Genomic DNA, 27,843 nt, shown 5'->3' on the forward strand with positions numbered 1-27,843 from the left:
TTTCAAGAATAAATTTGCTATTTTTCGACAAAAAGTCTTGTGTCATCAGTTGTTTTAGATAGATTAATAACTACACGCTTTTCTAGACGATAGATGCTGTGAACGTATTCTATTAGGTCCTGGCAAAAGAAATGTGGGCAGCTTAAATGCACAACAGGATCGTTTACTGAACAGATTTCACCTATCGGCAGCGGCTTTTCAAGCTTTCTTTTAGCCCTTACAAAACGCTTTCCATCCCGTTACGGACGTAATAATGACAATCAATATATACGTTCAAGTTTCGAATTGACGTAATATTGAGTTGCGGAAAACATATTTGTCGCTTTTCTAGCTAGATAGTTTTAAGGTCGCTTACCTCAAGCGATACAAGCCGGGCTGGTTTTAGCGTCATTTGACAGCTGAACTTTGATAATAGCATATGCGTTAAAGTTGCTCGAATGCCTCTAAAGATATTTGCTAAAATTCGCTATATCCTTCAGTTTTTGTACGACAAAGCCACAAATACTAACCAGGCCCGTAAAAAATTGGTCTCGTTCATGGTCAAGATGCACTACTGAAAGAAACGGTCCTCAGGAATGGTTCTGCCGCGTTTTCTTAGAAATCTCCGTGTAAGAGATGCTCCTCGTAGTAATCGAGCGATTAGGAAAGGCTTGATGATATTATTGCGAAAGTTGAGCAACACTGACCCGTAAGTAACTATGACATTATAAACGAGGTAAACATCCACCACTACATAATTTTAACCCATTTGAAGAAAGCTGGCTACAACCAGGAGCTCGATAATTTTGAAAAAAATCTCAAATAAAGATACCAACAAAAAAAAACATTGCGATTCTGTCTAAAAAGTGCGACGAAACTACTTTCATAGCGGTCAACGACGAATGATGAAAGGTGGATCGTACAACGGCAACGAGGAGAAGCTTCACAGGACAAACGAGTCGATACTGACGCCAAAAGGAACGATGCTCGGTGTATGGTGGGATTCGAGAGGACTCGTATACTATGACCTGCTGTTGCCTAATAAAATAATTGCTGCCGGTGTTTACTGTCAACAACTAACAAAATTATACCAAACCATCAAAAGAAATTGACCGGGGCTATTGTACCTAAGGGAGTCGTCTTCCACCACAAAAACGATAGGCCTTTAGCTATCAGGGAAAAATTGACAAAAAAAAACTTGAATGAGAAGTTAAAATGCATCTGCCGTATAGCTCAAATCTTGCAGCATCAGGCTATGATCTGTTTCAGTTTCTGCAGAACTCCTTTGATGGTGTTAACTTGATGTCAATGGAAGGATGTCACAATTTTTCGTATAAGTTATTCAGTTCTGAGTTATGATGCTGCCAATAAGTAGGCAGAGATAACGTATATTCAGGTTACTACGACTACTTTAAAATATGACAAATATTTGTTTCGACTTTGGGTTAAGGATGGTCCGTATTTTGTTAACAAATACTGTTCGTTACTTCGAGGTTACGAATTTCCGGACCCTCGCAGAAAGCATCCAATAGCAGGTTTTATCTTGCCAATGATTCAATTTAAAAATGTTTGCTTGCCTATTCTCTCTCGCGAAAAGTAACTTATTCAAATTAGTCCATAGAGGCAGTGGTCGTTCTGGGCGACCTAGTCGTAAGTCGAAAAGTCTGGTCTGTAAATGCTCCCATAGCACTGTTACGGGCTTTGGCTGCAATTGGCAAATAACGTAAAAATGCATCGCGTAGCTCAAACGAGAGTCAAGGGACAGCTAAATGGCTTCTGCGGGGTTAGCTGACTAGAACTCTGTTCCTCAGTCTGATATTCTGCGTAACCTATCAGTCTTTGAAGGTTAACAGCTTTCCGTTTAACATGATCAACCTCCTGATTTGACAAGTCCCGAAAGCCGCTCTGATCAATCTAGTTACGATAGATACTGGTGCAATGAGAGGTACTATTCCGTCGATACTGCAATAATGCAAAATAGATGTTTAGTATTTAAAATATTATAAATAGAAGCCATAAAATGTCACCTATACGCTTGCTGATCTTGTATCTCTCGTGCCATGTATATATGTATATATATATATATGTTCATTAAAATTTCAATTGTGAAACATGCGTTGGTCCTATAAACAAGTCCCTGTTTCTCACATCAAATTAACACTGATGCCGCCTCTCGTAAAAAGGTAAGCTGTAGCCACCTGGATGATCAGGGTTTTTTTGTTATCTATGAAATACAAACTTGCTCGGTATCGGCTGTTCGGGATATTCTCACCGGTTCGAAGGCCAATAACCGTAAATGGTCCCAGAAGGTCGCTAGCTACCGCCTCTGATATTTGCACACGAAATAAAAATGCGTCGTGGGACCGACTCGAAAGGGAATCGAACGACTGCTAAGTGGCTTCTCCGTATGTGAGCATTTTTCTCGATCCTTCTGTTCCGTAGCATCGATTCTGATGGGTAACGACTTTTTCGTTGCGGACTGACCTCGCGATGCGCTTCGTAGCACCTGAGTCGTCGGGTAAAAAAAAGTACAGTTTTTTGACCCTGAGCTTTTTTTTTGACTGAGCTGAAACTACATTTTTTCTATTTATGTTGTTTTTTTTTATTTATGTTATTCTAGTGAATAATGACACCAATGCACGAGTTATATATACTTGTTCATGAACTTAAGTAACTGGGAATAAGTGCATTGACCTCATAGTTACGCTGGTTAAAATAACTCTAAATGAACTGAGAAGGAACATTTAAAATTATGTGGTTTTGACATTTTGGATTATAATTAAAAGGCCACTTGGCGGTGCAAATCGAAACAACCAGACAACATATTTTTCTTCGTTATTAACGCAATTGCTAAATATATTAACGCTCCAGCAATTTCCAGAAGTGCTCGACTTGACTCGTCACTTGATCCCCTAATGATTGCATTAAAATAATACGATTTTCTGCACATCCTATTTATACTTCCGACCACTTAAGCATTCAATACTTCCATTGAAATAGTCCACTTATGGCCCTCATGCTGGACGACTAAACTTAAGGACACTTCAGGTGGCCTAAATTCGAAATCAGCTCTAGTAAGTTTCCGACCGTCTAGTGTATAGATCATCCATCATCTAAAGTACGAATGTATCATTAAAAGATGGTTTCAATAGACTATACCCTGTCGATTGGGTTTGTCCCTGGGGGATTCGTCGAGAAGGCACGAGGCCGAAGTGTGTTTTCAGTGCCACTTCCAATGAGCCCGAGAGCGTATTGTACCTTACGGCTCATTTTACCAATGTCCACATTATTTCCCCTTTCCTCCTACACTTGCCATTGCAGTCTCATTCCTCAATAATGAGGTAGACTGAAGTGACTTCTTCAAGGCTTTTTTTTCCAGATTAATGAACGATAATTTGGGTATCCGAATACGTTCGAAAATGGCGCAGCGACGTTAGTTCTGATCACAACGTAAAAGTAGCTCGAAAACAAGCCATGGCCTCCAAGTAATCTGTTCTATTGTTTGGCGGTTTTTGAAATGGTCACGTACTTGAATAGATATATTTACAATTAATTATGGATCTGACCTATCTTAAATGACTGCGTATATATATATATATATATATATAGAATGCAGTCTACTTTTCCAACCGATTCTTAGGACGGTCATCGTTCACTTTTTTGCTAGTCGAGATTGGGGAAACTAGACCTACGATTAGACAAGGCGTAGCTTTTTCTAAAAGCTAGTTCAGCATCCATATCTTCCGCCGTCACATATAAATGATCTTTCCATCATTTCATCTTTATGGCCAAAGCATTTATCTACTCGATTGATGTAAAATAGGCGTATTATCGATGTGGAAATACCAGCTAGTTTCACTAAACCTGTTCTCGGCTTGTAATAAAAACTTTCGTTGTTAGTACTGATAAAATAAAAATGGAAGCTTAGAACGTATGACGAAATACTCGTACGGTGTTGTGCTTAACTGTACTTACACTTTGAAAATTGTCACTGCCTTACCTGTCTGAAGATTCCCAAATTATTTTCTTCTATTATATATCTATAGGATAGTATTTGAGCTGGATACCTAGAGTAATTATTTGAGTAGAACCTCCCGCTTCATATCGTTCCGCAAAAACGTTTCGTGGAAGGCAGCTCTGCAGAATTTTAATAACCATAATAAATTGCTTACGAGATTTGTACTTAGCTGCCAAAAAAACAAACTTGTTGTACACAATTAACCGTTTATATTGTTGAATTATTTATTTTTAGAATTTTGCATTATATCATATATGTTAGACGCTACTGACGTTCACCGCCATTGCCGCTAACTGATCTGGGAATGTCATGTCAAATATCGTGTAGTACAGCAGCTAGCGTGAGCCAAACACCTCCTTCCTGATGTTTCCACGGAACAAATAAATCCGTACTAAATTTACTGAATGTAATTTTGACAATTTCTGATCGTTCCTTTGGCAAGAGCTGACAACAGGTTGGCACGCACTGAAACCGCAACAGGAATACGACCATTTCGATCTCCAACTATTGATCGGAACGCCCTTTAGCATATAAGGGAAAACAATGCCCTGAAGCTTAAGCAATGCTAAGGAACTGAATTCAACAGTCGACAAAGTTTTCATTGCCAATTTCTTCCTTTTTATGTGATGAGTACAGGGATATGATTCTTACGGAAATTACGCATATCCGTACCTTGTTACTGCAGCTTGAGGACTGAGGAAATATAGACGCACGATGAGTAACGCTGTCACTTAATTACTATCCATTGCGTTAAAGGTAAATTTACTAGAATTCTATGAAAAAAATCGTAGTGACGATTTTTGACGACCGTTCTGTACTACCGGAGAATTGAGCGAGCTCGAAGGCGCCGTTATGCCTATAAGCAATATCTTTGCGTAACTATTCGTTACGGCACGGTAACAATATATGCACTCTTCTAAAAAACCAAACGACAGTAACAACGCCAGATCGAGTCTTCAGCCGCTTCAAGTATCCCTAAAAATTAGAAAAAGATGACTGACTTCAATGTATTTAGAATCGATTTTCCTCTATGAGGCCATCGTTTGATACAAGAAAGCCAACGGTTGTCCTGGGCGCAAGAACGAAGAAGATTCACGAAGTCTGCAGACTCGCTCAAGGGGCAAACAGTACAGTGAATATAAGCTCGAAATCTTTTAGCGTAAATGAATTTCTGCACGTTTTCTATTATAGAATATAATTTTATATTATAACATTACACTATAGTATATTGCATATCGGTAAACAAAAAAATTCCTATGGTAATTATATTCTCTGTTTTGATAAGGTAATAAGATCATCCTATTAAATGTGTTCAGGCTGGTTATTGGACGATCTTAGCAACCTTAGCAAAGTTTATGCTAGTCTTAACAAGGGTTACTGCGTAGGCTGTCCTGATATTTTGTCATAATACGTAATACCAGTGCCGTTCCTGATCGTATAGAGAAAGCTGTATCAAAAGAGGGAGCATTTTTAGTAACAGCAGCAGCGACAAAATAAGACTCGGTCACCTGTTCCATCATCATACGTGGTAATTAATTTACTTCTGTACTTTGTGGACTGTGGTAAAAGGCCACAAAGCGTACTTCACGAGATCGTGGATACGGCCTAGAGTAAATTGGCTATTACAGAAAAGGCTACGAACGCTTCAATATGAGAGTATGGAACGCAAGATAATAGAATCTTCGTTGTTGGATAATGGTATAGTGTATATATATATGTATGTATGGGTTTGAAATATCCAGGTCGTCTATGAAGGTGAAAATGATAAATGTACATCATGCCTGATGCTTTCGTATTATGAAAACCCTATTTAGACAACACTCAGTAATCATAGAAACCTGTTCCACCATTTACTTTCAACAGTCTCCCTTTTTATGTTATAATGTTCTTGCGTAGTTTTTCAATTTTGCTCATACCCTTTTGGCAACATCACGACGTCGTTTCCAATATGATCAAGATAAGAGCTAAGTAACTGTGTACGTCAGACGTGGCAGATTGTTGTGATAAACGTGAAGATAACAGAGCGAGGAACGAAACGCAAACGTGCTATAGACAGATAATTCGACGTCGGCCGGCATTAAACGTCACCATGACCTTCGAGAAGAGTAGCTGAGAGAAGATGGGTTTTATTATTAACCAGACTAAAATAACCTCTATGCCTCCCTGTTCGACAACGCTCGGTTAAACACATCAACAGACATTCTATTAGACAACGGCATAGACAATTGTTAGTGGCGGATAATCTCATCTATACGGCATAACGCTCTATTAAAATATTCGAGAACGTTTGGAAGATCATATTCGAATTACACTACTGTATAACGTAACAGAAGCCCCAAAAAGGATACCATCAGTTACAAGCACTCGCCGTCTGTCATCAAATCGATCTCGTTCCTCGTTACTTGTGTTACAATTTTGTCCTATCTAACGCTTTGCCGCAAAACGCAATACGGAATACCAACAATTCCTTTTACATTACGTCAAGTAGATACGTTATATAACAGGGATATATATAATATGGACTGGTAGTAGGTTGTATATGGCATCAGCATGCGCCTGTTGTCCTTTTCGATTGTCAACATTAGCATAGCTTATAGGAAAGCGATATCTTTAGAAATAGTCTTTGCACGAGGAGCGGACGCAGAGTTTCCCCCAACGGATCCCCATAACGAAGCTTTGTACACCATTTCGTTATCGCAGGCTTATTTTATTCAGATATAGAATAGAGAACCTAGAAAGTTACGACGACGGTTCTAAAGAAAATGATGTAATATTTAAACCAAACAGGTCCGTTACTCTGAAGAAATAGTTAATGGAAGCATTAGTAATAAACTTTTGCTTTTATGAATGAAATCTTCTTTCAGCGGTGTATGGAAACACCATCATGTTGCCCTCGGTCCAGTAAAACGCAACCTGTTATAACACTGCCGAGAAATCACTAGTCATATGGGGTGAGCTTCTGTCCGTACCAACAAAAAGCTAGGATTTTAACTGGATAGATTTCCGTTATTAGATAGAAATTATCGATAGCCCTTGTGCTTATATATGAAAGCGTTCAACTGGCTAAAATCTTGTGTACTTTCAGTAGCAATGAAAACATTTGACACGTATAAGAAGGGCGGCTCTGTAGCTTGAGCTGAGACAGAAACTGCTGTTCCCGAAAGCGTATCTGCTATCAGTGTGTGATGGAGACAGTAATGACGAAACCTGAATTAACAGACTCCCTCAATTCAGGTAAAAAGCCTCTGCAAGTACGTATCTATACATACCTGCAGAGACCGTAATGCCACGTACTGTATCTTGCTGTAGAACATACACAGCCTATTCCTTTACTAGGTAGTAACTCTTGTATTACTTGGCGTTCCCCCTTTTTAAAAACAGTACGCCTAACGCAACGTCACATCGACGTACCCTAGACTAAGCAAGCAATAAGAGACAATAAACACATGACCAGAGGCAGGGATGCGGTTTAAACAACGGCTCGAACTCAGCGAGAGCGTTCGTTCGCTATAACCTGGCTACTAACCTTTTTTGGTTTTTGCAATTTTCACTCCATCTAATATATCGTGCACTTAAACATCGTATAATTATTCTCTACCGGTACCACCTACAACATTTTTATCACTATTATTATTCTGTACTGTCTTAACTTACAGCTGTAGGTCCTGGCAATAGAACCGGCTCCATTATCTGGCGCTATTTTCATGGCAATTACATGTAATTTATCTTCTGCGATCAATCCTTATTTCTATGTTGTTTATAGGTAATCTTCTATATTGACTACAAATTGAGGTCGTCCAACTCCCTTAAGCTACGATACGGTACTGGATAGCGTCAGGCTTGTTGACAATATGTCGAAAACCGCTTCTTTTTAATTAATCGGTTATGCCTTGGCTGGCCACTCACTAGCCGCCTGGTTTAGATTCCTTCCTCGTTTTTCGGCGTTGTGATTCAATTAGATATCACCCAATATACCGGGTGAACGTGTCCACTACGACAATTTCTGGCTTCATCTGCGAGTTCCCCAGTCTTGTATGGTTCTAGTACGACACTCGCGTTCGGTACGACGCGGTCGTCCTTAATTTCACGATAAATTGCGTTTTTCATAAGCCAGGCTGGAATCCACTTATCCCTGAAGAGACTGTATGGCCACCCTCACACTGCAGTGTGTCGGTACCTCGATGACTATAGACCTCCAGCTCTTTTATTGATACAGATATCCTCTGAATCGTCGTTCAAGAAAGCCCAGTTATTTTCTCGGTTCTATGAGGCCATGCAACGTGGTAAAAGATGTGCTATTTTTTCTCTCTGTTAGGATTCGATCCATCTCTGCGGATGATGTTAAAGAAGCTTTCTGGACATCTGTTCATACGGCACGTAAATGAGCGATCACTCATGCTTGCTTCGCTGCGACTGATCCCGTAAGTTCTAAATGTACAGGGCTAAGTCGAGTGACAGTGTGAAACGCTCACATCCTAGATCGTATGGTGACAATTTAGTTATCGCTTCGACCTGCTTGTTAATTCCAGAAAACTATAGAACTACCTCTATTACCGCCGTGAAGATTTTGCAATAGTATACCCTCTATGTATTTTGCTAAACGGTTACTTTTTTTTTTCATTTCAAATTGTGATTTCTCTATTAGGAACAACTGCAGATGCTTACTTTGTATTTGTAGCATGTTGCGATTTATCTTCAGTCTTCTTGTTCTATTAATAAAGCTTCTGAACATAAACTCTTTACTATTAGTGGCTTTTTTAATTCGTAGATGATCTAGCGAAAGACACGCGGGCACTTCGGTTATTCGGTGGGAGTCCTCTTGCCTGGTCAAGGATGATCAGGCCTGAACGACTTGTTCCGAGTTAGTGCACTATCTCACGGCTGAAATCACCTAAGTACTTTATGCAGATTAAATTCCATGTTGATACAACGGACATGTCTTAACTTATGGCAGATAGAGTTAGTTCGATGAGAACTGAAATAATAGCAAAAGTACTGACGTGTATTTGTTTCAGCGGTCCTGCATTAGATCTGATAGTTAGTCTTAAGTTAGGTTGATATGCGTTAGGCTTAAAGAATTTTCTAGTTATTGGTGGCTTTAGTTACTACGGACGAACACAACGCGTTTTAATAAGAGATGTTACAATCAAAGCAATAAGGAGCTCGAGCTTCAGTCTGTAGAGCGGCTGGATTACAGTATCGTTGTTACCTTGTATCTCTGGATAGGAAGTCTCGTATTGAGTTCAAATTTGCTTGCTTTACAACCTACCAACCAGTTTGGCATGAACGTACGACCGGAAAACGGTTCGTTTTTATGAAGTCTTTTTTTTACCATTATAGCTAACAATGTGCAAAATCCCTCTAGGAAATTAATTTTTTTTTATGAAATATAAGAATGGTCCTTGATCGACGTTTTTAGTCCTGCAAACTCATTCCCCCTCGTATTACTATAAATATAGAGACTGGATGGATTTTACAACGTATACGAAAACGTACGTTCTTGAACAGTGGTCATTCTTTCCCGGAATAGGTGATTTTTTGTTCAAGTTTTGTTATAACTTGACATATTAACGTAAACTGTTTCTTTAAAACCGTGTTTCCATTATCAATAAATTCATAAAAAAAAATCCGTATTTTTTTTTAAACACTTTTGATCAGCAGCATTCAGCTTCTTCGAAGATGCAACAGTTTCTCAAGCACCAGAAACCCTTGAATTCATCTAGGACCCTAAATCCTGTAGGCAAATACACAACTAATATGACAACCGGAAAATGAATTATTCTCAAGTAGACAACGAAAGTTTAGGTTCGCTTGCATAAAGGTGAGCATAAAGTTACGGTGCCGTCTCAAAGTGCAGACTCTTCAAGAAGCTCCTTCTGACCTTCTCCAAGCATTCACAGGGGACATTTTGTGGTCTGCAGAGAGCATTTGTCCGGAAGTAGCTAGATCAGGCACAGTTTCCAAGTGCGTCGTGTTGAATATAATGGCTTCTGCCATTATTTCTTTGATAACATGGCGTAGATGTACAGGAAACTTTATCACGTACTTCGAATAGGACATGAAAAGCAAATTACCGAGTAATGTATCTGTGGTAAGAAAGCTTCCCCGTATTTGTTTTATTGAATTTTTATATTCTTAAGGAAGTATAATTTTATGTAGTCATACGCGTAACTTGTTAATTCACGTAGACAATTGGTCCAGTTGATGTATTCACACATATGCATGGGCTTGAGATAAAGTATCTTTCTGACTTTTTTTATCGAGTTATATATGGTTTTTATGCATTTACGCACAACCGGGAAATCTGGAGCTATTTCTTTCAATAGTTAATTTTTAGTGTGGGACTCACTCACCTATTCGGAGACGGATGCGACTCGTACATTGTTGATGTGAAGCAAAATAAGACTCACAACATCCTGACGCCCCTCTACAGACCTCCATCTTTTTGCTTCTACAAGTTCTGCTTTTTTTTTTTTACATAATGGCCCCAAAATAGGTCGTTCCTTTACTTTACGTCTCGGTGACAACCTCCTTAACCATGGTACAAGATGCACCTTACAGAAGTTCTCTGCATTTGTATTTGGTGTAAAACTAAAAGTAATCTGTATGCAGCCATACAAGTGTATAGTTGATAATACAGCATTGACGCTACTCTGTTTAGACATGGTAGTAAAATGAACCCAAATTCTTATGTTTATATCACAAAGCAGCTCTCTTGTCAACTAGTTTGTATTCAAAACGCCTAGAGGCCTACACAATAAATGCAAGATGCTTTCTTCGGAATAATACACCGTATTCATTCATAGATAAGGTTGGACACAACGACGAAAATGCTTTTAGTTGAAACTTACTGTATGTTATATTGTTACGCAAAACAAACTTAAACTTGGCGAGCGTTAGTTGTCAGAGATCGTGTTCATAACAAGCCGTTCTAATTGTATGAAAATCAATACGTTTCTATATACTTCACAATAATATCTAAAACTCTGACGTAATTTAAATTTGAATTCGAGCAATGGAACTTCATGCAACTTCGGTCCGATCTGCAGTATTTACCGGGAACAGATATTTTATATTAATATTTTTGATGTAACATATGGTAGGCAAAGTATTTCCGAACTCGAAAAGCCAACATGTTTGAAAATAAGCATTTACGAAAAAAAAAATGGTCACGGTGAGGTTATCATAGGGACACAGCTGTCCACAGAAAATCAAACAGTAAAATCGGACTTTATAAGATGGCTGCATTATGCAAGCAGGTTTCCACAGCTCTTCAGAAACACAACTTCGAAAACGTGTTATGTTGGGCCTGCGTAATAGGAAAACATTTTAATAGTGATGAAGTTCAAATAGGTTCGCTTGAGGCCACCTTTGCCTTTTTACAGACGGAACGGCGGCACTAAACGAAATAAGTGATTATTATTAGAATTATTCTTATACTCGTATTTCGGTATCAATAGATTTTGCGCTTCGTACGGGACAAATTCGATGGACAGATCTGACAAAGCTATTTACTAATAACAGAGGTGTAGAAAATCTTTGCTTAATAAACTTGTTACCCAACTTGTCTATTAGGCGTAAAGACCTACTAGAAAGAAGGACAAATCGAAGCGGCTAATATTCAACCGCTTGTTCGCGTACCCCACACCCTAGCTGCTTTCTGGCACGCCTTGATGTAATCAGCTGAGCCAGTCGCCCGAGTTTGCCTGAATCTGCCGCCGATTACCCGAATCGCTGCTGCAAATACCCCATGAGTGTACGCGCCGTCGGTTTGTTCCATTTGTCGGCTCTCAGAGGACACATCCAATTTCGTTCACAGGCAAGAGCAAGAGTTCGATCAGAGCGAACGTCCGCTGTCCGTCGACGACCTGCCTCGCAACTCCAAAACCCCTACGCCATTCTACCTGATTCTTTGCTGTTGAGGCCGATTTTTTGAGACAGATGAATAGGACAGAGCCGGATAGTACTCAAAGTTGGATTTCTCACATCCGTACTATTAGTCGACCTTACGGCACATTCGACACTAGGAAACAGGAAGGACAATTTGGGCGTACAGCAGAGTTTCCCCTCTCACATGCAGCCCCTCACACACACGGATAGACAGCTGTACCTACAAGATGCCTTGTTCGTGTTCAACTTCGCCAGCGGACTTGATAAATAGAAAGCTACAAGGACAACCGGAAACGAGAAGGTCGCGCAGACAGCTTTGACCAGGCTAAAAAAGAATTCCATCAAACTGGGTAGCAGCAGCAGCAGCAGCAGTAGTAGCTATAGGGCTTTTTTTTTAGAAGGCTAAAGAAGAAAGAGATAATACGTCACTCATTGCTAGCTTACCAGTAGCACCTGTATGCAGTATCAGAGTATCTCGATGTATGTATACACAGCCGGTCGAAGAGCAGAACCGTATACGTAAAAGGGAAACAAAGCGGATACAGAAACACCAAGAGTTGAGCCAATGGAAATAAATACTCGTCTTTATTCAATACAGATTCTTTAGATAATGACATAATTCTTTTACGCTAGGCATGTTAAGATGAATTCAGTTAGGTAATACCGAGCGCTGTCCATGAGTGCGAAAAAAAAACAAAATGACTACTGTAAATTTGAATGATGTGGACGAATATGGTTTCATCATAATTGGAGCTTGCGGAATAATATATATTCGAAACTATATCTGTAATTAGTTGTCTAGTGTAGCGCTAATGTTCCATGTAATAGGGTAAATAGTCGTAATAGGTGCACGGTTGGAATGTACGCCCATTTTCAGAAACTCTAAGTATACGGATACCCGTTTCTGCTAAATGTATAAATTAAAATTTGTGAATAATTAATGATAATAATTAAAATTAATGAAATAACTACAGCCTAGCCTGAATGGTTAGATAATTAAGTGATTCAAGTTATTTAACGAAAGTCATCAAATGATTGAGCTCGTGCTCGATAAGCCAGGCTGCATGGTATAGTTTTACCCTATGCTTCTGCGACAAGATATTTTTTCAAGTTTTTATCATATTACGGCTTTAAAGAAAACTGTTACACAACAGATATCCATTCAGCTAGTACAATTAGCTATTGGCAACTTTATGTTGGTTCAGGTTTAGCTGAGATATTTGTCTCTTATTAATCTGCCTCTCTGTTTTGAGTTTTATGTCTGGTATCGCCGTTAGGCACTAGGTCAGACGGCTGGTTGCCAGCTTCTGCCTATGCCCGGATTCGAACCTACACCACAACGTGTCCCTAAGCTTAGGGGCAAATACGTTACACACAGGTATCATTTAAATCTGCCTACCATGAATTAAGTGGTTCATAAGACGAAACGAGTTATTGAACTAATTGCGAGGAGTTGGCTAATGAGATGCAATGAAATCTTCACAAGGCCCAGACATCGCGCACGTAACTAGTGTCCTTGTCATTGTTGAAGTTAATTTGAAATAATAACTTGTATATTATGAATCGACTATATTCTCTCTTTTTAACTGGATCACCGCAATAAGCTAGCATTAAAAGTACAAAGATCCCAAATGTAATTCGAAGAAATCTCACCCCCCAAAAACCTCATGTTTGTAAATCCGATGCCCTACCAAACATGTCATTGTGACATCGAAACACAACGCTTAGATATTAATCAACGGGAAGTTTCTATCGGTTTAGTCGTATGGGCCCATATCTGTAAGGAATACTACCAAATTACCGAAAAGACTGGAAGTTTGACGTGCCATGGCATACCAGCATGATGAAATCTCCTAGATTCTATTATCCTGCAAAAAATTAAGGATGCTAAGCGGCGTTTCGATTGGTTACTGGAACAGCTTCTCTTTTTTTTGCCACGCGCTTGCCACATCTACTATCAATACATAAATATATACTATATTTACGTGGAATATAGCGAAAGACTAGTCTATACAAACTCTTTCGTATTGCGAATAAAATTGTTTTGCGTCTCGAGAGAAAAGTTAGCCGACGGGAACGCGGACATGCGTCTACACATCGTGAGCATCCGCTATATACATCCGCGACGATACTTGACAATTGAGGCTGGCAGCCACATGTCGAATCATTCTCTATGCTGCTTCTATTGAAATAGGTACCTATGTAGAATAAGATGTATTTACTCAGGGTATGTGTTTGCCCTAGAGCAAGCGATTACCTCGATCACTGGAGTGAAAAAAGGGAAAGGTGATGCCGCTTAGTTAAGACTTTTGGCTTTCAAATAAATTAAGAAATTGTTTATTTCCAACATGAGGTAACAGCGGATCATCAACAAGGTCATTAAATGAGCTTACTTAATTTCATAAATCAATATTGTTGTTCATGACCGGATTTAGAAAATCGGCGACATACATCTTGTGCCATATTTTATACATACACACTTAAGGTTTACCAGCCTGAATCATTTCGCTCTTAATCTCTAACGGACCTCATTGCAGGTGTATAGTAAGTTGTTCCACGATGTTTCGGGACCGCGAATGCCCATAGGGAACTTACATGTTTTGTGACGTTTGACAGAATTGCATCTACTCACACCCGAGGCTAAGCAGAGATCGCCTTTTATTTACAATATACTCCCTTATCCAATTCAACGAGGTAACCCTGCTCGTGTTGAACCTATTGCTGCTTATTACCGTTCCATTTTTCTATTTCTGCTAAGCGGTTTTATTTTTCTATGAAAACATTTTATTATTACCTTCGATACTTTCGGGATATGTCGCTTGTCAGTGTGTTATATCTAGTCAAAAAACAGGCTTAAAGAGTGCTTATTGGACCCAGCTACCGTCCGATATAGCCTAATAATAGCTAAGAAGTCGTTATAGTCATCATAAGATTTCTAAATTTTAGCTACTCACTGAGCGCCGCTAAAAATGTCACCGAATAAATTCGAACAATAAATATCTTGAATGAATTATCTTTACGTAAGAACGTTCATACGTTCTGTTACTGTGTGCCGGGCATTGTGCGTTATCCATAAACATCTCATACTGTACTGTTCTTTTAAGCCATGGTAACTGATGAACGGCTCAAGGTGTCTTAGCGTTTCTCCCAATTTACGCTGTCATGCAAACCGTGCGCAACCACGGCAAGATAACACAAAACAATCAACAGTAGTTAGATTACCATTTTAATCGCAGTCGTTCGTTCAGCACACGCAGAATCTCGCCTACCATAGTGTTAATTTCAGGATAAGATCAAAATGGCCGTCCCCAACTGATAAGCCAGTATGTTAAGGGCATTTGCCTCATTCGGTTCACAGGTACGCTCCTGACGTGTGTCTCTTTATCGATAAAATCGGCTATTGGCAACAATGACTACATTTTACGATCGAAATTAGGCCGAGAGACCTGAAAAGGAGAATCAATTACGAGCAGATACCGACAGTTGGCTAATATAGGCTTAAGATTAAAATGAGAAAATTAGGTAAGCCGTCGTCATCGTCCTCTAATAACAGGTCGTCAAGGGTCGTATTGAAAAAACTACAGTCAACAAATATAAATCTCACATAAGGAGGATGGTGATCTGAGTCTTCGTATAGACGAGTAAATGAGGCCGTTCGACGTCAGACGGAGCATGAAGTTGAATGTAATAATCGAAGTACTGGGAAAATAGGACATGGGCGAAAGTTGACATTTATTTGAGTCAGACAGTTAAAAGAAAAGTGTGCAATTAAAAGAAGGTTAATCATCGAAACATATACTTCTCAAATTGTAAGGGTAGTATTCGTTCAACTATAAAGTAAAATTTTCTCAACTATTAATTTAAATCACTACCCAGTTTGGGACAAAAAAAAAGTGTTACTTTTCGTTGTGCTTTATTAGTATATAAAGGCCTTGTTTACTATGCTTTATTAATACATAGTCTGTGTATTATATTGGACTCGATAGTATACTGTTATAGAACATGAACAGTACGGTGCGATAGGAGTACAATATTTTTTATAAGAGGATTATTGTGGAGATGCTGGCGGGCTTTCGAGGTTGATTGATCAGAAAAACGGATCCTTCAATCGACCTTTAAAAATACCATTATTTGCGCTTACTCATTTTTGTATTCTTGTAGGCTATATTGGACATTGTGTTTCCAACTCTGACTAACTGTGGACGACGTAAGGTTCTAAATAATGCTGGATGTATGAGCCCTCAATAGACCATACAAAGCCTTAATGGCATGTTGCACGAGCCATTAATTTTTCGCTTGAAGATTATTTCGGTTCAGCCTTGTTACGTTCCTAGGCCTAATAAATAATTATCGATCCTTATGTATGACTAGAACAACTTTAATTATGAAAGCGTTCGAGGATGCAGTGTAGTTGTGTTGTACGATCCGCAGCCAGGGAGTATCATTCTTTTAACAACTGTTTTATAAAAAAATTTAAGAAAAAAAAAACGAACTAAATTAAGCAGACTTCAGCTATTGTTACGCTGTTTGAGAGTATATGATTGAGTTATGGCTATAAATTTTCAGGCATAAGACATAAATTGCTTATGCTTACAGATAAAAATATACACTTACAAGCCTTCGTGTAAGCATGCCTTGATTTTTTCACAAGTATACAAAGAAATAACGTTCTCTATTTCAGGTTGGCTTATCATTGGGATATCACTTGAAAAAGAATACGGCATTTACTTTGCATTTTAGCAAGAAATTGATTGCATATTCCAGGTCATTGTCTATTATTAATCTCTTAACTAACTGATTTGTGCTATCTCGTGAGACATTTTCAGGTCTCGAGTTGAAAAACTTGTTCGACAATTTTTTCACACTAGTTATCAGCTGTGCTCTTATCAGTTTGGTTTGCCAGTGATAGTCGAACGTGATAATCCGTCGGCGTGATGTCTGAAGATGCTGATGGATATAAAAAAGGTCCCGCTTAGGCCTCTGAAACGCTGCTTGGACAACCTTCGCCGTGTGCGGTCCGAAATCGTCGTAGCAAAATACCCCTTGTTATCAGGTTTAGCCTGTTGAATACCCTCGTTTGCCTGATGCAAGTGGGATGTGTACAGGTCCTTGTCGACCATCTTGTTTTTCTCAAGTAGTTCGGGGTGTATAGGAGCCATCCAGTTGTCATCGTCGTTACCGAATTTTTCTAGAGATTTTTCGAGATTCTTTGGGCTGAGGCGTATCTTTCAGATTATCCATTTCTTTCCCTATTTCATATACATATGAACATACTATTTTTCGTCACCCTCTACCATGTAAAATAATGATTACATGTTGCCCGATGCCCAGCTATGTTGGATGAAGGAAGATGAAGGTGAAGAGGAGGAAGGAGGAGAGATGTTGGAAGCCAATAAAACCCCGAACTTTTCATATAATTATCACTGGTCTCACGCAGTTCCTTTCTAATGGCACATCAAAGTAAACAGATAATAGATACGAATGAAGCACAAAGGCAAACATTAGGAAATTTTTCATTTTTTCATTAGGATCTATAGAAATCAGATTTGCAGAGAATCCGATGTAGCTGATCGGTTTCAATACTGGCAGTCTTTTCAGTTAAATGAAACTAAATGGGATGCCTTTAGCAAATCATTGACTAATTGATGCGAGATCATTTTGCATATTCTATCGAAAACGTCTAGAGTAGATCGTGCAGAATACTTTGAACATGCAATGATTATATCTTATTAGACTGGTAGATGATCAATTTTATCATGAACGTCTTTTTTTCGTCTTATGAAATGGTTCAAAAAGCATTTTCATCTAATTGGAATGATTAAATTACGCATCTCTATGTCGTACTCTACAGGGGGTCAATTTCTCTTCATGTTTGAGTTCATAACAAACATTACTGCGCGCATTACAGGACACCAGCGTTTACCGCGAACAAGTCTTTGAAATCTGCTTAAGCTAATTGTTTATCAACTTTGCCCCACTCGTTTTTCTTGAGTCTCGATAGAGACTCGGTAAGGTTCAGCAAACCACAAAATCGCTACAACAGAGATACCAAGCTACTTTTCCGGCCCATCTGCTAAGAAGTGTACTACCGCAATAGCTTACAATGTCGTCAATACTTCTCACAACTTGCTTACCTCATCATGAACTTCTTCATTTCATTAAGTAAAGCTGCATCTGCTGACCTTGGTGATACTATATGCCGGCCAATGTTATGGCGTGTCGTAAACAGACTAAAGGACAACAAGGACATGGTGAACGAAGAGAAAGACTAAATGTGATCTTCCTGTACGTTTTTCCGTTAAGGAGCTAAGGTCTATTCCCCGACGCCCAGGCGCAGAATCCTGCTTCAATCCTTTAGTGCAATGACTGCTGCTGTTGCGAGCCAAGCAGGCTGGCTAGGTCATTAAGGACTGTGTTTCTAGTAATGGTATTCAGTAATCAACAGTCGTCGTGGCGACTGAATGGGGGCGTTTGACTTGTGGCGCGGATCGAAGCAGCAGCGTCTCCGCTGAACTTCTCGAACGGGTGAACAGACACGTCCTCCATAATAATAATAAGGTTATTATGAAAAAAAAAATGATGAGGAAAAAAAAGACGTTGGAAGTTACTATTGCCCTACCGCCGGTTTTCTCTAGTTCGCCTACCGCTGGGTGGTATCAGGAGCTTTTTTAGGATCTCCTCAAAGAATCCTTATCCGGTAGAAATACGGGCAGAGATGGCAACAGCAAAAGTATATACGCCAGTTCTCAACACCAGCGGAGAATGACGAGAGCTACACCGGCCGACACTATACACCCATAGGAACTTAGGAAAATCCTATCATTTTGGTGAATTTATTGCTTTACGTGTACGCCGAGCGTTACGCGACTAACTCAGCCGGTAACGTTAATGAAAGATATGATACGCTCATTTTACCGATATTCTTCATTTTGCCGTAACAGTCTAATTAAAGGAAACATTGAAATGTCAGCCTAAATTGAAAATAAGTGGTTTAATTTATTTCTATAGGGAAGCTCGCAGTATAGGCACAGCTAACGTGTACGTATGGTCAGGCCCAAAGTTTAGGCTTGACAATGAAATCGCAGGGCATATACGCGCTGTCTATTATTTTTGCGAGTCTGCCCACTTCGAGAGGATCTATAAGCACCACTATGGAAAATACGTTTATTCTCTATTATTCTTTAAGGAGCCCTTTACTGATGATTTAACTTGATTTTAGAGTTGTCAGCATCGTCAAGACAAGTGCGAGCATACAGACAAAACGGTGTTTGTGAAGGCTTAAAATAATGTTAGCATATGAGTGCCAGTCGAAGTTTTGCATAGCGTTCCAGCAACTATCATCATTATTTCTGATCATGGTAAATTAACTTACTCTAGGTCCTCTCGTTGTCGTTTTTATCAATGAGACACCCACCTACAGGTCGTCCTAGACCGATTCTCTTGTCGATGATTTAATTCGTTAGCCGTGTCTTGATTGTTCAAGGTAAGAAAGGCTTCATTACAACTCCCAAGGTGGCATTACTCTCTTTTCATTAGGCTGGATACTTTTCCTCATTGTGTTTGCCTTACAGCTTAATTCCTCAATTTTTTCAGCTTTTCTGGTATCATTTTTATATCGTTCCATTTTTCACTATTTACAATTGCCATTGTAAAGTGATTCTATTTTAACACATCCAGTTTTAACCCCCTTGGGCCTTGACCTTTCGTACCGTACGTGAAAGAAGCCAATTTTGGCTTTTATCAACTTAGCCGAGATTCGACGTCTAGAGAACGCCATCAGCGGGGCTTTGAAAACTGCTGCGTAGCGAGTTTTTTCGTCAGGGAACAACGAAAACTAATAAAAAGACTGAAGAAACGAAGATAAATTTCATATGAATAAAATAGATTTAGTGGCTGAGATTGGCGAGTACGCAGACTAACTCTCGTTTACCGAAAATTTCGAAGAACTGCTCGTTCGATGCACACAATAAATCTGGAGAAGAGTTTCATGAATAATTACTGTTATAACGAGGACATGAACAGTGACTTCATTGTTAAATTAGTACAGCTCTATTGGACTGCTCTGTGGATACAATCGACTGCAATATCCTTCATTTTTGGCTATAACGTAAGGAAGAACGTAAAGTAATACTGAGCCGTTCGGAAAAAAAATGCACCCGATACAACGTACGATAACCTTGATGAACATTAGAATCATTTGTCCTTAAATTCGATTTGTACGTTACAAGCACGGTATGTGCCTTTCTATCATCTGTAATAATGAAATACCACATACTGCCAATAGTTCAGCTTATAAAAAAAAACTGTTAAATATGTTGTGTGAGTTTTTTACGACTGGGGTAAATGGAATGCCTGCAAATGCACCCTTGCCAAAGAAAGAGGTTTTTTTTAGCTAGCTAGCAAGCTATTCTTTAGGTCGAACGACAGCCGCAAGCCAGGTTGAGAGATGCAAACGACGACTCGCGAAGTACGTCTTCTTTGACGTACCGAAGCGCAAAAGAATGAACTCATAAATGGCGCGATGCATTTGTCCAAACAAAGATCGCCCAACCCTATCTCTTCCTGACGCTTGCGTTCCATGTGCGATAAACATTAGCAGAAACAGCAGCAGTGTTTATAACGAGCCTGGCCTTAAAGGCGTGGTAGCTGAATAACTTAAGCTCGAGTGCCGGCGATCCTGAGTGTTGCTCCTCCTATCGGGTCTGATTCTGCTTGAACGTCCGCGCTTGCTGGCACGTTCCTCTCGTTCGGGTGCGCGTCTTCTAAGCGGTTACACTTATAGCGTTTCGTACGATAGATTATTTTCGAGGTTACTGTGACCCTGACAAAATCAAGGTTGCCCGTGTTCACTTGCGTTTTGACTCTATGAGCATTACCATAAAAGCGTAACCTATATGAATATATATAGACAAAAGGAGACCTGTAAGCGCATATTTATGCATACGAATCTATATAGTTGACTATGGCGAATATACAGTTACGCATCGTTTCACTTAGGTTGTGCACAACTGCCGTGCGGAAAGCTTGTGCGCATCGTGAGCTTGTACAGGCCACCTATAGATACTACTGAATGTTTCGAAACTACCTAGCGCCGTACCCTGTTCACCTTATTTTCAGCCTAATTACACTGACTGAGACAAAACTGCCAACAAAATCGGTTTGACCACATGGATCATCATATGCTTTCGGAGGTGCTATGGAATAAACTGTATGTAATGTTCGAAGTTGCCACGGCTGTTAGCCTTGATGTGTAATGCATTGGGTGGTAAGCCGCCATACGCTAGGATATAACTAAAATCTGATTTTCTTTAAAAAAAAAAACTCAGTGATTCCTTTGTCTATTTAGATACGCATCTTGTTCGGCGTTGATTTGTTACTGTACTATTGTGCCTGAGACGATTAGTTTAATTTTTGTTGAAAGAGTTACGATACCCACACTAATTATGAACTTCATAAGATTGATCGAACTTTAAAGCTGGCTTATCCGCCATTTTCTGTAAGTTGAAAAATTCGTACCAACAAAAATAGATAAGTAAGTTATGCAGAGAAAGGGCGGCTGCTATTTGTTGAACGTAAGCAGAATTTCGAAAATTAGCTAAACAAAATGAGCGCCTAATTATAGAATAACATAGAACTAACGCAAAGTAGCTAGCTGCTGTTGGCACAATATCAAATATGAAGCTGTTGGCGTCTGATAGAATATTTGATATGTCTTTACCATATCTATGTTATTTTTATTTGTAACTGTGAAATGTTTGGGCGAACCAAATTACTCTGAGACTCGCTTATTATTGCCGTACGTCAAGAAGACCATAATGCTCTGTTATTGTTTAAGCTTTTTAGATAAAACTGTCACGCTGTATAAACATTATGTAAATCTTCTTGTCATACCTCTTATTTACGTTGTTTTGGTTTGAGAAACTTCGGGTTTAATGTGTTTGCGAGTATCACATCTAATGTAGCATAGAATTGTTATTTCATTTTGTCTGCTAGTATAGCTGGCAAGCGGCATTTTCAGACGAGTGTATAAGTTTACTGCTCGTGTGTCACTCCCACAAATTGCAACAAACGTTTACAAGGTTGCTTTATATTGTGGCTGTTGCACGCGTAAGCTCGCGACTGTGTTTTACTCTAAGTTTTAGGGGTTCCTAAATTAAAATCCTCATTCTGCTACTAGATGCTCCATGCGAAATGATAAACGGATCTATAAAGCATTGTAATTGTTCCTATGAACAGCAACGGAATGACGTGCATCGGTCACTTTTTGCTTCACCGCTTCCTTCTGCCTTGTTTAGGCTCTCCGCCGCAGGCCACTCGTTTCTTTCCTCCCCTGACAACCGACATGAGCTGGGTATATGCATCGGACCTTCAGTAACGAGCTAAACTTCATGAGCAAAAGTGAAAGAACACCTCAAAAAGAAGAGTCAGTTAAACAGATCCGCAGGACTTACTCGACCCGCCCCGTAGTCTGAGAGGGCCAAGAACGAAATAAGTTCGCAGTCTCGTTCAATTATCTTAGGCTTAACATTTAACGAGCGAGAATTAATTGACAGCTTTATCTCCCACGTTGTGACGTTATATCTGCTTATAGCGGTTATAATGGAAGCACTAATAATAGGGGCGAAGCATCTGTTGGAAAGAAGGACACTTCGAACGCATTGGACATTGAATAGGTGGGCACCGTGTACGGGTTCGGAATGGTTGACGCCGGCTGGGTGGACACAGTGGTCTGATACCAAAGCAGCGATCCATTGAAGACTAGCAAAGTGTGTTGTAAGCGTGGTGAAGATCCATGGCAGCGAGTTCTGACAAGAGACAAGAAACATGACGAGAAAGGGGCAGGGTAAAAACTGGGGCGTGGGAAGCGATTCTGCTGACTCACCTGCTATTACCATTGATAAGGCTTTCTCCCATTTCGTTCATGTCGTTTGAACGCGATGAATTGCCGGCGGGAACATTTGCGACAGAAATGACCGGGCCTATGGAACGTAGCTGCACCGATTCTGACGAGCATTCGCCTTTCAGTATCTTGCCTACATTTAGCCACAGCCACTGCTTGTCCATTCGCGGGGCCCCTTCTTTCTCTAACCGGTCGGAGTGCAACCCCCCTTTGCTAGCTGGAGTCCAGCTCATGAGGGACCGTTATCCTTTTAAACTGTTATTGCTGTTTCTACTCAAATTGCACACTTTCTTTCGGTTTGAATTTACGGTTAGGTTCTTCTCCTGGAGCATTGTTGTGCATAATTAACGTCGCCTAGCGCTTGCCTCGAGACCTGCCGCCATTTTCCTTCGACTCCCTTACGATTCTGCAACGGTATTGCAACTGTACCCGCCACGGCGCTCGGCTATATTTACATTTATCCCAGGATCAAGAAGGAGCTGCATTAGAAGACGAATGAAGGCGTCCCACATTTCTCTCGACATTTGCTTTCCGACTTCGGTTCTGTGCTAGAGGTTCGCTTCTGTAATTGGCGCTACCGTCACCACTACATAAATAGGACACCCCTGCTAACAAAAAAACATCCCTCGCTCGCATACGGCGCAAAACACACGTGTGTTTTCTCAAGGCGTTTAGGGCAAGGAAACTGCAGGAAGTAGTGTTGTTGTGAAATACATGAAGTAAACGTTGTCGGACTGACTGTAACAAGGTATGCGTTCGCTTAGTCACTCAATTACTTGTTCTCTTATACATACTTTACACGAATGAACGCGAACCTCTGGGTATGAAGGCAATTAAGTAGCTCTAACTCAATCTATGGCATATCTTGGGAACATTTTATACATTCTGCAATATATGACTAGCAATAAGGTATGTTCCGATTCTGGATTAGAATAAGGGAGAACAATCGGCTGCGAACAGGTTCGCAAGTCTTCTTTACAAACCCACATCGTGTGTTTGCTATTTCTCATTTGGCTAAGAAGCAGAGAAAATATAGGTATCTGTTTTGCTATCAGAGCCGTGTCCGAATATGCCGATCAAACAATTGGCTGCATATGAAGTCATCTCCACCAAAAACAGCCAATTTGACGGGTTCCTATCAAACTCAGTAGCAGACGACAATGCATCTATAAGGCGCCTACTTTCTCCCTACGGTCTGATTAGAGTGAAAAGTATAGGTAGTCTATTTATCCGCATTGTTGTTGATAACAAACTCCGTACGTTTAAAAATTAGGTTCGAATGTCGATTCCACTTGTTGGAATCGGGGCCGTCGTAAAGAAGATGTTTTGCGAAACGCAAAAGTTTAAATCTTTCATGTTGTAATCCAGATGCTGTAATACGGATTTCACAGCATTAACGTGGGATATATTATGTCTAATCTTCTGTAGGCAGGCAATTAGGCGAAGAGAAAGAAAGGTAGAACACGATCCCAGTAGCCTGTATGGGTGTGCGAAAAACTCTGCAAAGCTTTCTAAGCACGGTGCAATCATATTTGCGATTTATAGCGTCATTCGCTTTGTCTACGTAGCCGTTTTTGGTAAGCCAACAGTTCGTCTTTGAGTCAACGTTATAGGTAGAGCAGACAGCGAAAAAGGCCTTAATTTTTGACCAAAGTGACCCTCATGAAATATAGTTCAGTCCAAACGTAATGTATGTGATACATACGAGTAATCTTAATTGCATAAAGATTCTGTTTACTTTTTTTTGTTTCTACCTACCTCGGCTCCTATACTTCTTGCAAAGAAATGTTTGCCTTGATTTGTTAACGTTATCTTTCATATGTTACCCTCGTATGGACCGTTTCGAAAATTCAAGAATTCGTTTCTGACGGCTAGTTAGCTTTTACTGTTTATATTCATGATTCTGTTTATTATAGAAGAGAAGTTGGAAAATAGCTAAGTTAGAGCTTCCCCATTGAAAAGTGTCCTAGCGGCTTTCTTTTTAAGTCTACTTGGACTATAATTGCCAGTTTAGCAAAAGTCTCTCTAAGAGCCTCCTATGTTAAAAAAGAAGGCGCTGACCTTAAGGGGTTAATATCAAGAAAATCAGACGAGTATTTACTACAGTTACTTACTTTAGCAGGATTCGATGACTGTCCCCGACATAATTCTAGGCTTTTAATGATATGTTGTTTGCGATACTTAGCAAGGCAGTGCTGTCTAAAGCTTCACATATATATGGTGTCCTGATACAAGTATACAATTTCGGAAGCAAGTCTGAAAAATATTAAAGTAATGATACGGCACACGACAGATCACTCTATTAAAGGTTGGCATGCTTTAAATAGACGAAGGCTTTTTGTTGGCCATGATCAGTTGAGTTACTGATTGCTTTTTGATCAATGGACGCGAGCGTGGAAAACGTACAGCAAACTCTACGTGTACATAGATTATATATACTATGAAGGATCAGATCGTTAGTCAACAGTATATCAAGGAGGCCTTTGAACCCCAACCGCGTCCGAATTATTAGCTGTTCACTGGTTACATTTGTGAGCGTAACAGTAATATCTATTGGATTGTCCAGATCTATCTAGCGGGTCAAATTAAAGCAGAACAGCTATAGTAAATACATTTAGATTTGGGGAATACATTTTTCGTTCTTTAATTAACGGTTAAAAGCAGGGTTTTGGAAATTTACTATATTGAAATTTGTTATCGTTGGCTTATTCGAGAGACTCCTCGGTAAAGTGTGTTACGTCACCTATTGAGGCATGCCAGCCATCGTAATAACGCGGACCAAAATCAGGAAAATATCGGGACCGAATGCCTAAAAACACTTCGAGAAAATGAAGTAACGAATGCAGTCCGCTATCCCAAGTTCTTCATAACATTAGACCTCATCACTTTCCTTCAACTATTTCCTGGATTGAGTAAGAGTTGGTAATCGAACGTTAACTTCAATTCAATATTATTAAGTTCATGTGATTACAAGGCTTTCCATGGTGTAGAAATGGCAGTTATGGGTACGTGTATCTAACGACCGATTTACTTTAAGAAACTATAGATAGAAAAATTAGAGATGGAACGCGAATCGTGGTACATGGTTGCCCAACGACTGCCAAAGCACTAAAACAAATATGCGGAAGAAAAGAAAAGATGACCTCGAACAAATATTTCATTCATTCTAAGCCAAACAGTTAAAAAGTATATATATATATATATATAGCTGATTGTTCGTACCATTTGGTAAATTTGCGTAGTGCTCGAGTTACTGTGCCATGAGGTTTTGCATGAATAACTAGACGCTATAAGAGAATGTAAAGCCATATTAGCGAAAAAAATCTAGGAAACGAGATTGATTCGTTTTTAAGCTGGCTTTCTCTCAAACATAACAGCGACTTGCTCTAGATCCTATAAAAGTCATTTAACTTCCAGGAGTCTTTTGTTGTTCTAAGGGTATCTACTAACAACTCTCTTGATTGATATATGTCCCGTACCATCTAAGCAACTTTGTTAAGCATATCTTTAAGTAACGAGTAGTTAGCATCCAGCCCTATCACTGACACATGTTGTAAGATAATCGCCTATATTTAACTACCTCAGTTCGAGAAATCGTCTATTAATAGAAAAACGTACAGGTGGCAGCGAAGCCAGCCTTTGCGTCCTGGAATACACCCCCGGGCTCTTTCGAATGTAGGCATCGCTCTGTACACAGTACGGACGGTACAGAAATCCAAGAGTTGCCACAAAAGAGCTTTTCTAAGATCTAAGGGCAACGTAGCGGCATAACAAAGGCTAACAATAGATCACGTGTCATACGTATGTAACATTCATTGAAACAACAAATTCGGTTGTGCACAAGTTGCAAGCAATTAAACTAGTAACTTAATAGGCTTTCATAGCGCACCTAGTTTCACATGCAAATCAGCGAAACGTTCTGGTTTGGAAAAACGATTTTGAGGGAACTTAGCTAGCTAACTTTCTACTGTGTTCTGTTCGCTAGCTGAGTGCACTAACACCCATAAAGGCTTCGTTGACTTGTCATCAAGGAACGAAGTTGAGGTTAACTACATCAGCGTTTGTTATAAATACCGGCTAATCTTATGCTATTAAATAAATAAGGGCAGTCCATTGACGGATATGAAGATCGCCGCAAGACAATTAATATATGTGATCCTGCTCACGGTGTTTACTATATTTGCAATGTCGCTAGTTTTTATACTCCTATTCGAAGCGATCATAGAAACTGAATCTATGATTGGCAGTAGCATTAAGCCTAAAAAAACTAAAAAACATGGCCTGACTTCGAAGCTTTTTTTAAGTGTACGACGCAAAGAAGCCAAAGCTTACAGCGTGTTAGGACGAATCCGAACACGTTGGGTTTGGAGTTTTGTAATTCCGTGACAGATTAGTGGGTAACGTATTTGAGTGCTAATTTTAGAAACACGTTATGGTCTGGGTTGGAATGCGGGCATAAACAGACTTTATTTTGTGCTGGGAGCTAATCGTCTGTTGGAATGCCTGTGGCGGTCCCTGATGTAAAACTCAAAACACATAAGGATACTTGTGCCTTCATAAGCAGCTGCGTCAACCGTTTTTGTCTGCCATTTATATAATCAACTGCATATTTCCGCTGTATTGAGCTGGCGCCTTTCCATTCTTCTCACTCTTCGTTTTTTAGCCTTTAAGTAAATATTGTTGTTGAAACATTGCTACACGTATTCACTTTGTTCTTAGTTTTTTAGCGCATTTAATTGTTTTGTCTTTGTTAACAAATTTTCGGAACCGTCTCTATTCAGGTGTAGTCTCAAGCACTTGCCCTTTTTTTAGAGTTTAAGTGGACAGTCTTACTGGACTTACATATGGCTTTTGTAATAGACTTGAGATGGCCTGACAATCATACAAGCAGTTATTTAGCTTTATAATAATATTTAGTTTTCCTTCATTTCCTAATAATTAGTTAATTCTAGTCAACCTTGAGATCTGGACTAACATGGCACCATGCTCGTTACCGGTTACCATGGCATTATACACGCAGACCACGCTATCTGGGGCCAAAACTGCTCGGAGATGC

This window comes from Varroa jacobsoni, unplaced genomic scaffold (assembly GCF_002532875.2).
Source record: "Varroa jacobsoni isolate VJ856 unplaced genomic scaffold, vjacob_1.0 scaffold_455, whole genome shotgun sequence".
Taxonomy (NCBI): domain Eukaryota; kingdom Metazoa; phylum Arthropoda; class Arachnida; order Mesostigmata; family Varroidae; genus Varroa; species Varroa jacobsoni.